We start from the raw sequence: 12,969 nt of genomic DNA, 5'->3' as shown, positions 1-12,969 counted from the left end.
TTGGTTTTGATTATCTTATTACCATGGTGACCAGGATGACTCTCATGCCCATCTGCGCATGGCAGGATGCTCAAACCTTTCCTTCAGTGCAAGCCAGGAGAATTCTCCTGTTTTCCTCATCACAGCTCAGAGCCACCTCTGTGCAGGAGCTGCTGATGCTGCATAATGCAGTTTTCTATTAAACACCAGGTTTTTAAGGAAAACCCTAGTCAGGATCTGAATGGAGAGGTTGTCCTCTATGGAAACATGTAATCCCAAACAGGGCTAAGGCAAAGAGTTTTGTTAAAGTACAGCAAAAATCAAAAAATATAACTTAAAAAAAAAAAAGGATGACAGAAATATTAAAAAAAATAATCCAGATTGGACTAAGATCTGGGAGATGGATAGGACTTGGGAAACAGCCTCCAAGCAGAGCTCAGAGCAAAGGCTTTAAGATCTGGCTTTCCTCATTTCATTATTGTTAATAGAATCTCCCATGTCCAAATGAAAGACTAATTTAAGTCTTACTTAAATATGCCCTGAGTAATTTTTATGCATTTGAGTCTTAGTTAATCTTTCTTAAGTCTTTTTGTCACTTCCTTTGAAAGGAAGATGAGTATAATTAAAGGAACTGTCAACTTTATTCTAGTCTTAAGAATGTTTGTGGTAACTTTGAAAGATTTGGTCATTATTGCAGACTAAAATCTAGTAGATTAAATGTTGGTGTTTCTTAAGGACATGTCAGTCCACCACTTCAAATGCTTTCATTGTGCTCAAGTACATTTGGACTGATCTCAAGACTTTCTTATGATAAGGAATAGTAACATTTTAATTTAGCTGCATTCAGGAAAGATCTTTTATTTTAATACTTCCTATTTTTTTTACTCTTCCAGACTAAACCATGACAAATAGACAATTCCTCCAAATGGTTTCACCTCGGATAACACTGGCACCTTCTCCAAAACATGACGATGGCTGTTCTTATGTGGACAGGGATGCACAGAGGAGCAGCCTCCTTTTCTGGGGTAACACCTCTGAGGTTTATGCTGCTTATGCTCCAGGTAAATTCATCCAACCAGCTGCATGTGGGAGTGGCTCAGGAGGTGAGAGCAGCCCTCAGGATTGCAATAATCCATCCCCAAACAGGGGTACAGGGCCTCACAAGGAGGCGCAGCACAGCCCTGCATCTGCCACGACAGTTTGGATGCTGTGGGAGGTGCTGAGGTCTGGGTCCTCAACCCCCTCACCCCTCACATCAGGAAACTGTCAGATTTATGTTGTGGGGTTGAAATTGTGGCTTCTCCTGTGCTCTCTGGAAGGCTGCTGGCTCTGCTGCAGTGTCATTGTGCCATGCAGACCCAAAAGGGCAGAAGTGTATTTTCATAGACAAGTAGCTGCCAGTCCAAGCAAGATGTTTCAATAGATGCAGGTGGTAAAAGAAAACTTCCTTTTTTTCCAATAGCAGCTTGTTTCACCCAGTTCTACGGGAGAATTTCAGCCAGAGAGAGAAACCAGGCAGTGTTGGGAATAAAGTCATGGAGATCAGTGCAAAAGACACAGCTGAGAGCTGCTGTTACTGACCCTCTGATGGGGAATTTGCTTCCACAAGCTGCCTTCAAAGCCTGGGAAGTGCCCGTAGCTGCATTCCCAGGTCCCTGTTGTCCTGCTCATGGAGGAAATGGGGAATAAATCCCCAGCTCCTCAGGGATGCCCTTTCCTTTCTTGTGGGCTCATTTCTGCCTCTATCACCTGCTAACATTTGTCATTTCCAGCTTTAGCCAAGCAAATTTCAATCCTCTCTTGTTTACTTTTGATTGCTTTGTCTTTAATGTAGCATACAAGGATTTTATGTGCTTCTGTTTCATCAATGTAATTCTTTTGTTGCTATGGCAATCAGCTTCAATTTTCTTTCGTTCTGGCAATTGTGTTTTTATAGTCTCCTGCTCTCAAAGAGATAAGCTGCCTTGTATATCACACAGACACTAAGTATTTTCTCTATATAGACACAGCCAACCTTTGCTTTAAGACTCTGTTGCTGTTATTTGAGAGAGTAGTTTACTCCTGCTGATGATGACATTTTTATTCCTTTCTGTGAGGTCTGTTTCAAATAGGAGGTTTGCTCAAATTTAATCATCTGTTCTACTACTGAGGACATGGATGGGTGTAAGAGTTGCACTCCTGCAGGCACTTGGAGTCTGTGGAAAAAACACATTCAGGCCCTGGACCTGACAACAGAGATGAGCACAGTGGTTTCAGCAAGAATCACCATAAATTAGAGCTGATTCATTTAACATGTTGAGAAAAACAGCAGAAAAAAAAAGTCTTGAGGAAAATAATTCCTCAAATTTACCATTACATCTGAAAGCTGGATTTTCAAAAATACTATGGAAAAATATTTATGGGCACTCCATCACTTTTGGTCACAGCAAGAATTACTGGGGTTCCAGGCTGTGCCTTGCAATGGGTAACAGGGAGTGATGACAGGGATGCTGCTGGACAAACCCTGCCATGGGAGGAAGCCAGCAGCAAGGCCAGACAGGTCCAGCACCACTGGATGGTCCCATTAGATTGTCCTTAGATAACCTGCTGTCATTAACTCTGGGTGTTTGAGAAAGCATCCACCTTGAAATAATACCTGAATTTTCTGAACTTAAATAGGTACAGCAAAAGCTGTGCACACGTGCAAAGCAAAGCAAGGAATCCATTGACCACTTCCCTTGGGCAGGCAGGTGTTCACCATTCCCAGGAAAGCTGGGCTCCATCCCTTGGAGCCATCACTCTGAATGTCCTCTTCTGCTTTTTTCTCCCAGCTTCATATGCTGAACATGGCACCCCATGGCCTGGGGTATCCCTGGGCTCAGCTGGGCTCAGCTGCCCTGGCTGTGTCCCCTCCCAGCTCCCCGTGCACCCCCAGCCTCCTGAACCCTGGGGTGAGGAGCAGAAAAGGTCTGGGCTCTGTGTTAGCCCTGCCTGACAGTCATGGAAACATCCCTGAATTATCAGCACTGCTCCCAGCACAAATCCAGAACACAGCCCCACACCAGCTGCTATGAATAAAATCCACTCCAGCCCAACCAAAACCAGCATGTGTCATATAAAAATAAGTGTACCAAGACCCACATCCTGTCCTAGGGTGAAAGTGGGAGAATCCAAGCACAAAGAAATTAAAAGCTACACTGAGGTCACATAAGGAAAATGTTGCAGGGATAGAAATTAAATTGAGATCTCCCATATCCCAACCATCCCAAGTCAAATATAAAAATGGCTAATCAGCACATTTTTTTGCAACCTGCTGATGCATTTGAAAATCAGTGCCTATTTTTTACTCCCCTCAGAAAGCTTGTGCTGTTCATTGTTAAGCTCTGGAAATGCTCTATACTAAAGTTATCAAGTCTGTCATCTCTTCAGCACAGTAAAACCAGCCTCCTCACTATCCTCTCTCCCAGGCAGAGCGTGGAGAAGGAGACAGAATTAACAAGGACTCATTCTGCCAGCAATCCAAGATATGTGCATTTGTTTGGCCATATGGCTTTGTGATCATCCCTAATGAACATTGGGTAGCACTAAAGTGGGATGGTGTACAAAGGACCAGAGGCTGAGGAATCACAGCCCCTTCCCCCTGCAGCTCCCCTGGGGCACAGGGAGGACCTTCCCTGCTGCCAGCCATGAGTCCCACACCCCCAAACCACTGCAGATTTCATGGCATGACAAAGTGCACACCAAAATCAGCTCTGGCTGGATTGTCCCTCTCCCAGCAATTCAGAGCGACAGGGGTTTATTATTTGATAAGCCACGGTCATAATAAGCCAGAAGATGGCTGTTTATTGGAATGAAATCCATTATAAATGACACGGAAGCATTTTTTTTGCCCCCAACAAAAAAACTTGCAGCCCAGATGCAGGGAATAAATCCTGCTGTCCCTGGGGAGGAGATTTGCCTCAAACAATCAGGCTCCCCAGGATCACCAGTCAGAAGCAGTTAATGTTCAGGCAGCACTGCTGTGTGTGCCAGCTCCAGAAGAATATTCCACGTTGCTTTGGAAGAGAAGGGGCTGCACCAGATGGCAAATAATTAGAAATGGAGCCCTGAGAAGCTGATTGAAGATGTAAGTGAATTGTATTTCATAGGTTTGGCAGATTTTTTTTTTTAAACTACATTTTTGTGCTTTGCAAAGTAGCTGCATTCTTCAATACCCAGGGACAGTGGAGGTGTTGGCCACTTTCTCAGACCACACCTGAAATAGCTGACATTGGTTAACAGCAAAGAGAATGGACACTTTCAGACTCTTGAGTTTCTTCACCCCACTCTAAGACAGGGACTGAATCCAACATCTCTAGATCCCAAATGGATTTATGCAGCTACTAATGTGTTCCAAACCCAGGAACATACTTTCCATGCTGAGAATACAAAAATGTTCAGGGTCTCATTGCTGATGGTACCACGTGTTAGAATTATTTAGAGTAATCTCTGTTTGACTCTTCTTGCTGTAGAGTTCTGGGTTAGGTACCTGTAATATTTAGAGAAAGAATTTCTTCATGCATACACTGGGGCACAATTTAGATTCCAAGGGATTTGCATATTTCTGCATACCAGACAGCTCAGGAATGTATCCCAAGTGGAAATGGAGAATCATAGCTCTCTGGCCATGAACACATGCAATGTGGGGATACCTGGAGTTATTGGGAAAGGCTGCTTTTCTTTCTTTTCAGGAAACTCACAGCCATCACTATCCACTGCTAATTTTTTTCACATGGAATTGAGCAAATGAGTGACCATCATTTCAGTGATGTCCTTTCATTTTAGTGATTCAATCACAAGTGGCTGAGCTTCCATCTGTTCAAGTGAAATAATGACAGAACTCTAAGATACAAACTTACTTCCTACTCCTCCCCCAAAAAATTATTCCTATAAGTGGCTCAATGCTTCAGAAAAGGGAACATTTCATTAGTATTTATTTTCTGCCTAATATAGGTTCATGAAAAAAAAAAAAAGGAAGATTCACTAACTGGCACATCATGACTGTTGTGGGATGAAATATTAACCCATTGTCCTGAAAATGCAGGTATACAGCTTATTTCTCACTGGATAATGATTGTGCCTTAGTTCAACCTAGCACCAGCTTCTGAACTTGGTAGGAACTTTAATTACTGGTTGCAAGTCTTTTTTGAAAGATTGCCTTGTTCTCTTTTTCTTCGTTGTTCCTGTCACAAATAGTAATTGTCAGGTTTGAAACTAATTGTTCCAAACAATTAGTTTCTCCCGACAGAGAAACAAAGTTAGCAATTAAGAAAAAAAGTCTTTGTGAAATTTTGAGTGGAGAAACAAAGTTATGGATGAAGGAAAAAATCTTCGTGAAATGTCTGGTGGAAAAATAATTTTCAAAACCTCTTGATATCTCCCATCCCAAGACTTTTCATCTACACTTCTCCATTGTATTGAAAAAGTGAAGGACAAATTTGAAGTTTCACTCACTACTGTGCAATTATATTACTCAGACTTTGGTTCCAAGAATACACACTGTTATTTCTCTTTTATGATTTACTGCCAGGCTCTTTGATTGGTTTGGTTTTGGTTTTGGTTTTTCTTAGGGTGGTTTAGGAGACTTTTGTAGAGATAATTACTCAATGTCGAGTTAAGCTTTCATGCAATCACATTTGTAATATTTTAAGCTTGGTTTGTCTTCCCAGTATTGTACTACCTTGATCTGCTCAAGCCAAGCACAGAACTTTAGTATTTTTATCTCTCAGTTCTCTGTAGAAAAGCCTCACAATTTAAAACCATTTCCTCTGGCCTCGGGGAAGTAATGGATTTATAATAGTCTGAGTACAAATGCACACCATCATTTAATAAGTGTATGAGCACAACTCAGGCAGGCAGGGATGTTGAAGGTACAGCCTGACACGTAGCTACCTGCAATAACAGAAGACAAGAGCAGTGACCACAGACAGCTCATGCAGCAAACACCAACCTCTCCTCTGCCCACAAATTGTTGTCAGAGGATCCTGATCTGTTCTGCAGCTCCATGCTATGTGACATTGTTCCCATCCTCATTTTTACAGCAAAACAACTGCTACCCACAGAACTCCACAGGGGCCAAAAGCACAACCCAAGAGCCCCTGGGCTGTGAAGTGGCACAGACCCAGGGATTTGGGGCCTGTGCCACACCCAAAATCTATGGCAGAACCAGCACCTGACTGAGCTCCAGCCTAGAAGAGCTCCAGGTGCTCCAGCCCCAAGGCACAAACATCTCAATGATCACCAAGGGAGCCACTGGAAAGCACAAGCAGATCTGTACCATTCTAGCACAACAGATTCCTTGTCCTGCAAGAATTTCAGGGGTAAAGTGCAGAAGTAATGTCCCGATAAGGATGGATGGTCAAAAAATCCCATGGAAAATTTTAAAAACTTGAATTTTTAGTTAAAAAATTATGGTTTTTCTTTGCAATGTTTTCTAGCTCTGTTTGCTTTTCTCAACTCATTTTTTAACTCTGTCCAAGTAGAATAGGCATATTTCCAAACGAAGTCTTCCTTTATTCAAATTTCCTTGGAGCAAAGGAATCGTGAGACTCTTCCTTGACAAGAAATGCGTCTCCTTCACTGGTATCAGTTCCTCTTCATACCATGGTTTGAAATCCAACTGAGATATGTTAGCAGTAATAGCACTAAACTTCAAGGCTTAGCTCTCAGTTGGCAGTGAAGCATTTTGTTCCTTGGTTAATTCATTCGTAACATCAGTATGTCTGAAACAAGAACAGAGAGAAGCATAATTACTTATGGCAATATTTGCTTGAAGTGAGAGTCATTTGTCCTATACAGATTTTTTTTTTTCTTCCTTTGCAGCAGAATTTACATTGCGGTAGAAGCAAGAAAGAAAGAATAAAGTGAAAGAGAGAAGAAAGGCCTTTTTTGTATATATGCTGATTGAAGTATTTTCCAGAGAAAAATAGTCAAAAATGCTTTTAAGTAGTTCTTGAAAGAGCAGCAGCTGTATCAGATATCCTATCTCTTAGAAATGACCTGGGTTTTTGCTGTAGTTGTTTTTTTTTCCTGTTTCTTACTGAATTGGAGTTTTCCTGTCATTCCTTTATCCATTTAGTCTTCATCACTGCCAAGGTTTATATTAAAAATTAGGAAAGGAAGTGCTCTCTGCTCCCGCAGGATTTGATGGAAATTTTGTTTTTCAACCAAGCACACTCAGCAAAAGGCTTTACTGTGCTTTCTAGTTTCACCATTAAAAGCTTTGTGATTCTTCCACTGTAAACTGATTTTTGCCCAGAAGTAGCACTTCCTCCCCTGATGATGCACTGACACTACAGCACCCACTCAGAGCAGGGAAACAATGATGTCTCCCTGTGTGGGTGAGGATAACAGGGGGGATAATTTGTAAATCCATTTCCATTTGTAAAGAGATGGAATGGATGAGGATTAGCCACAGTGGAAGTCCAGTGGTTACAAAGAAACATCCATCCTGGTTTGCTTTCTTGGGTCTACCACTTGCCTTGGAAAGAAGGAAAATAAATGCTGGCCTCTCAGCCCTATCAATCAAAAATATATATTTCCATTTATGTAAAAGGAGGTAAGGAATCTGTTGCTGATATGAACCTTCCAAACACACCCCCTGTGCTGAAATCCATCACTGGATCTCTGCCTGAGTGGTTGGACCCTGTGGGGGCAGCTGAATTTGGGCTGCACATCATGGGAGAGCTTTGCTCTGCTGAAAGTGGGACTCCTACAGCCTCTGCCTGGTCTCTGGGTTTGGAAGGGCCTTTAAGACTTGGGCACATTACAAAATATCCCCCAGCACCCAATCCTTTCATCTTGCTCTGCATTTGTTGAGAGCCAGAAAGAAAAGATGGAGATCTTGGCGTGGCAGCCAAAGGAAAGGGCATTCCAGGCGGCCAGAAGGGGGATGTGATCTGTGCTGGTGCTGTGCTTCCTCATTTCTTAGCACTTATTTGCAGCTCCCTGGTATCCAATAATTATTGTCCTGGAATGTTTCCAAAGGCACTTTTCTGTGTGTGAAACTCAGCTAGACACATTCTGCATGGCACAGTCCCCTGGCTGGATGAATATCACCAGTCACATCAGGTCTCTGGCAGAAACTCTGAATTCTTGTTTCTACAAATCCTCTGAAACTTTGGCTTCAGTTTTGCCACAGAACTTTTCCGTAGGGCAGCTCATTTGTAAGAATATGGAAGAAAATATATTCAGAAAGAAAGAAAAATATTTTCACCTATGCCCTGATTTCCAAAAGCTCTTAAGCATTGGCTTAGCATTTCCAGAAGGATTCAAATGTGTCTTCAGTGTTGCCCTGTATAAGAACATCTTGTATCAAAAACTGGTTATTGAAACCTTTATGGTAACATTTCTTCAGATTTATTGTTTAAAATTGTGAGTCAAAAAAAGGGGGGAAGGGAGAGGGACCACTGAGACATGGAATTTTATTGTGAAAATATAAATAAATTATATAATCCTGTACAATTAAAAATGTTATTGCTAAATAATAAATAAATACTAAATAATACATTTCTTTTTTTTTAAAGGTTAACAGCTGATTTCTGTAGGGAAGCCATGAATTAAACATCATGCAAAACAATTAAACTCTGGGAAATAGGATTTCTGATGGAGTGGTCAACAATTAAAAATGAATGTGTTACTCTGCTCCAGGGAAAAGCAATAAGATGCCATGCTTTCATGCTATGGGGAATAAACGTACTGTGTGACTCCAGATGGAAAGTTCTGCAAAACACAAAGCAAATACACCATGAGTGGCAGAGACTTAATCTGAGATGCTGCTACACAAAAGGCACAGGCAGCAGTCGTCATTTCTGGAGCAGGGACACCACTGGGAGACACTCACTCCTCCCAGCAGCAACCTTCTAAATTCCCCACCTGCACTCACAAATACAGCTCTTAACAGCATGGGCACCTTCACGAGCAAATCCTGACTCAGGTGCCCCGACTGTGATGGGTTTGTCTGGAAATTGCTTGCTGGGAGCCCAACCAAAACACAGCCTCCCTTCATGGACAAAGTCAACTGCTGGAAGACTGCAGCCAGGAGCAGGTTGTTCAGCTAAACACTCCAAAGAGTTAATGTGTTTTCTTACAGCTCTCCCTGAGCAATGCATCTTAAACACAGCACTATGAGCTGCTCTGGCATGGTCTTACAGCTTCTGAAGCTCATTTCCATGCAGCAACCTCCTTTTGTTTTTACTCTGTCCTATACCTCCCCAGAAACACCTGCTGGACACCACACATATCAAAACAAACAGAATAAAGCTGTTTAAGGCAAAAGCAAATACCTTCTGATCTGATCATTAACACTTTCACAGCTTCATTTCTGCTGCATCCACCCTGGAGAGGTGTTCTGTTCATGAGTTCAGTGCCAGCACCTCACCTGACTGTGTTGTCCTCTGCCTCCACCTGAGCTGCAGGAAGAGCCAGTATTGGTTGCCCCCCCATGCCCACTGCTTGGGGAATTGTCTGAATGTTTTTACCATGGCCAATGTGCACTTGAACAGATGGTAAATATCTCCATTCCTGCCAAGAGTCAAGAAGTGCCACTAAAATCCATTTAGAATGGGGAAAAAAAGGAAAAATAAAACCAGTTGAGAATATACTCGAGTCTGTTGCAGGTAAAATCTGTCAGCTACTGGGTAGTTTCAAAGTGCTTGTACTGAATGGTTCATTAGAAAACTTATCTCTGCTTCAGCTGCTGATAGGAAGAACCCCAAAAGGGCATTTTTTGTCACTGATAAACAGGTTGTAATTATATCCTGAAAGGAATTTGATGTATTGTAGAAGTTGAAAGAAGTTGCAAGTTGAAAAGTTGAAAAGAAATGCTGCATTCTCTATCTGTTTTATATCAGCAATGCACACTATTATGGAAATTATTTTAGACTTGGCAGAGTTTTCCAGAGAGAAGCAATCATGATATAAAACCTCACAATGGTTTGGTTCACACAGCCATTTCTTTCAGCTCAGGCAACCTCATTTCTTTTCCCTCTCTACTCTGTAGGGCTTCATGGTTATCAAATACAAACCAGTGACTGAAAAATGGGTCATAGCTTTGCAACACATCCATTGGAGATGCCAAGAAACTTGGTTCCAAGATCTTTCACACAGCCATTGCTTGTGGCTTGATTACAGTCACAGATCTGTGCAGAGCTGGCACCCCCAAGACATTAAACTTTCATATGAGACAGTGTGAATAGTATATCAAACACACTTATTCTCTATAGGATAATCTGAAACACTTTAGCTCTCATCTCCCCTCAGCCCTCCCCACTGCACTGTTTCCACCTTGCTGGTTGTAAAATGGCTGTGTTACATTATTCTGTCATGTTATTTCCCAGGACAGCAATACAGGGTTGGCATAAGCAGCCTCACATCAGTGACCAGCTCTTGCCTGTGGTGTTGCGACAACACAACCCAAAACAACATCACTTCTTCAGCTGCTTCCTGGCATCGTGTCCCAGGGATGTGATGGCACCTGGAGCCATCTACAAGCCCTGGTTAGAAAGAGCTGATCCCCTCTCTGTTCTCTTTTCAATAATCATGCAAGGATTCCAAAGAAGATTTTAAAGATTCGCCCTAAAAAGTTATTTGCTTTGGGGTAAACATTCCTTTAGGTCACCAATGTGAAAGATGAAGAAAACACTGAAAATCCTCCAAGAGCTGGGCTTAAACCCATTTCAGTTCGGGAGAAGATAAAACAACACTGAAATTAAATTATTCAATTAATTTATTCTCTTTTATTTTGTTTGAGTTTTTGTTTTGCTTTTTTTTGGTCAGACAAGGGAGCCTTGCTCACACAGTTGGAGTTTTAATCCTTTCCATCAGGGTGTTGATTGCTGATATTGATATACAGATATAGTTTCTGTGTACAGGTTTATGCAATGTGGGGCTGAAGAACCTATTTGCAAAAGACTGATGAGACAAAATCAAAGTCTGTGAACAGACCTGCTCCCACAAAATGATGAACTGTGTCCCTCTAATGCTGTTAAGGTTTGGACCATGAGTTTAAGCTACAGAGTATGAGTTTGGTAAAGCCAGGCTGAAATCAAGTAGTTCTTCAGTACTTATATCTTCATTAAAGAGATGATGGATTTCACTATATCATGCAACAGTGAAAACAGCACTAGAGATCCCATATTTTGTGTCAGTGAATAATTTGCCTCCAGGTAGATACAATGTGCAAAGAGCTCTTGTATGTTCTTATCCTTGGATAAACACCAAGCAACCTTTTCATCGACTCAAATCTTCTAAGAGGGTTCAGACAGGTTCTAAATCCTTATTCCAACCTTCAATATTCCACTTACCAGCACAAGCAATATTTCTCAACTCATTATATTAAACAACAGACACTCATCACTCCATTGGAAGAATGCTTGAGTGGATTTTGAGCCTGGACTGGTAGATTTTCATTCCAATTTCTAGGACCAGATTTATGGTCTTGACAGGGAGTGGGTGTAACATTTTTGTCTAGTCATTCATATCCTGTTTTCTCTTGAGTTGAATCTAGCAGCTTATGTACTCATCCTGTGACTAACTGTGAGAGCTTGGCCAAAATTTCCCCCCATTGTCCACTTCTTAATTCAGACCTCTTTACTGTACAGTGTAGGTACACACCTGTTACTACATCAGCCATAATTAAGCTCTGGGACAGGCTCTGAGGTTATTTGTATTTTCGATTCAAGACCCAGCAGGATAGGGAAAAGCATCTTCCCATGAGTCAGAACTTGGGCCCAGACTACTCTGTAGTCAAGTGAAGCTGCCTGGAAGTGGCTTTGAACAGCCCACTCCCAAAGCTGTCTCTCTAACAAGCTGAACCAGACCAATCCACCTCCAGAACCACGTCCTTTCCAGTTTTCTTTCAAAACAGGAAGTAATTCTGTAATTTAAATGAGATCAGAAAACTGCTGTCATGGTATCATGGAAATTTCTGATGGGATTGTCAGCTCTGAAATGCACAGGCAACACCATGAGCTTCTGCTGCACCAAGGCTGTGATGCCTTTTAGATGGGGTGAGAGGGACAGCTGGGTGTGGAGTACAAGGACATCAGTAAACCTTGCAAAAATCAAAAAGATGGGTGACACAGTCACCTAACACTTGGTGGGAAGTGGAGTGCATGTGGTGTTCATGTTTATTTCCCCCAGCACAGATTTGGAGTCGTATCAAACCAGTTCAGCAAACAAGGCTCCTCTCAGCACCTGTGCATGGTGCCCTTCAGCAGACAAGCTGTGCTTTCCCCTCTGGCTCTTCTGGGCACTTTCCAGAACCATTTCCAAGCACAGCTAGAGAGCCCTTCCTTACACAGCAGGAATGGGATGGAACAAAAGGATCCCTCAACTCTTCTTTTGCAGCCAAATTCTCAGAGGAGCACAACGTGATTATAATGTTTAAACCTTCCAGAGAATGACAAAAATCCACAGCCTTTTCAGCCTTTCATCCCAGCCCAATCGCCGGTGCTCCAAGTCACAGAAATTCTAATGTGACAGCTACCAACGAGGCCAAAAACTTTCTCTTGGCCAATTTTGTTCTCAGCTGAGATGACCCAAAAACATTTCAGGTGTTAATTGTGCAGTGCTCAAATTGAGCGGCTCAAAACAAACACAGCTTTTATGTGAAAGAAATTTATTCATTTAATAGAGTGTTATAGCATACTTGCTGAAATGTCATTCAATTAATTCAATTAATTCAATTACCATAGTTTTGACAATTGGAATCCCATATACAGTGCCCAAGACTGTGCTTTCAAAGATACAATGTCCATATGCTGATTTTAGCTCTAAATTTCATAATTACACAGCTCCACACCATTTTCAAAGCATTTGCTAAGCATGGTTGAGTTTATCATATTCAGTTATCTCTCCTACTACTGGGATGCCTTTTCAATCAAAAGACTGGAATCTCTTATTTGCATCTCTTTTCTTTCAATAGTTTAAAAAAGACCATAGATGACTCCTTCCTGAACTCATCTAACTAAA

This window comes from Agelaius tricolor, unplaced genomic scaffold (genome assembly GCF_023055355.1).
Source record: "Agelaius tricolor isolate 1412-34295 unplaced genomic scaffold, bAgeTri1.0.p SCAF_18, whole genome shotgun sequence".
In the NCBI taxonomy this organism is placed as follows: domain Eukaryota; kingdom Metazoa; phylum Chordata; class Aves; order Passeriformes; family Icteridae; genus Agelaius; species Agelaius tricolor.
Note: the sequence above shows the minus strand (reverse complement) of the source record.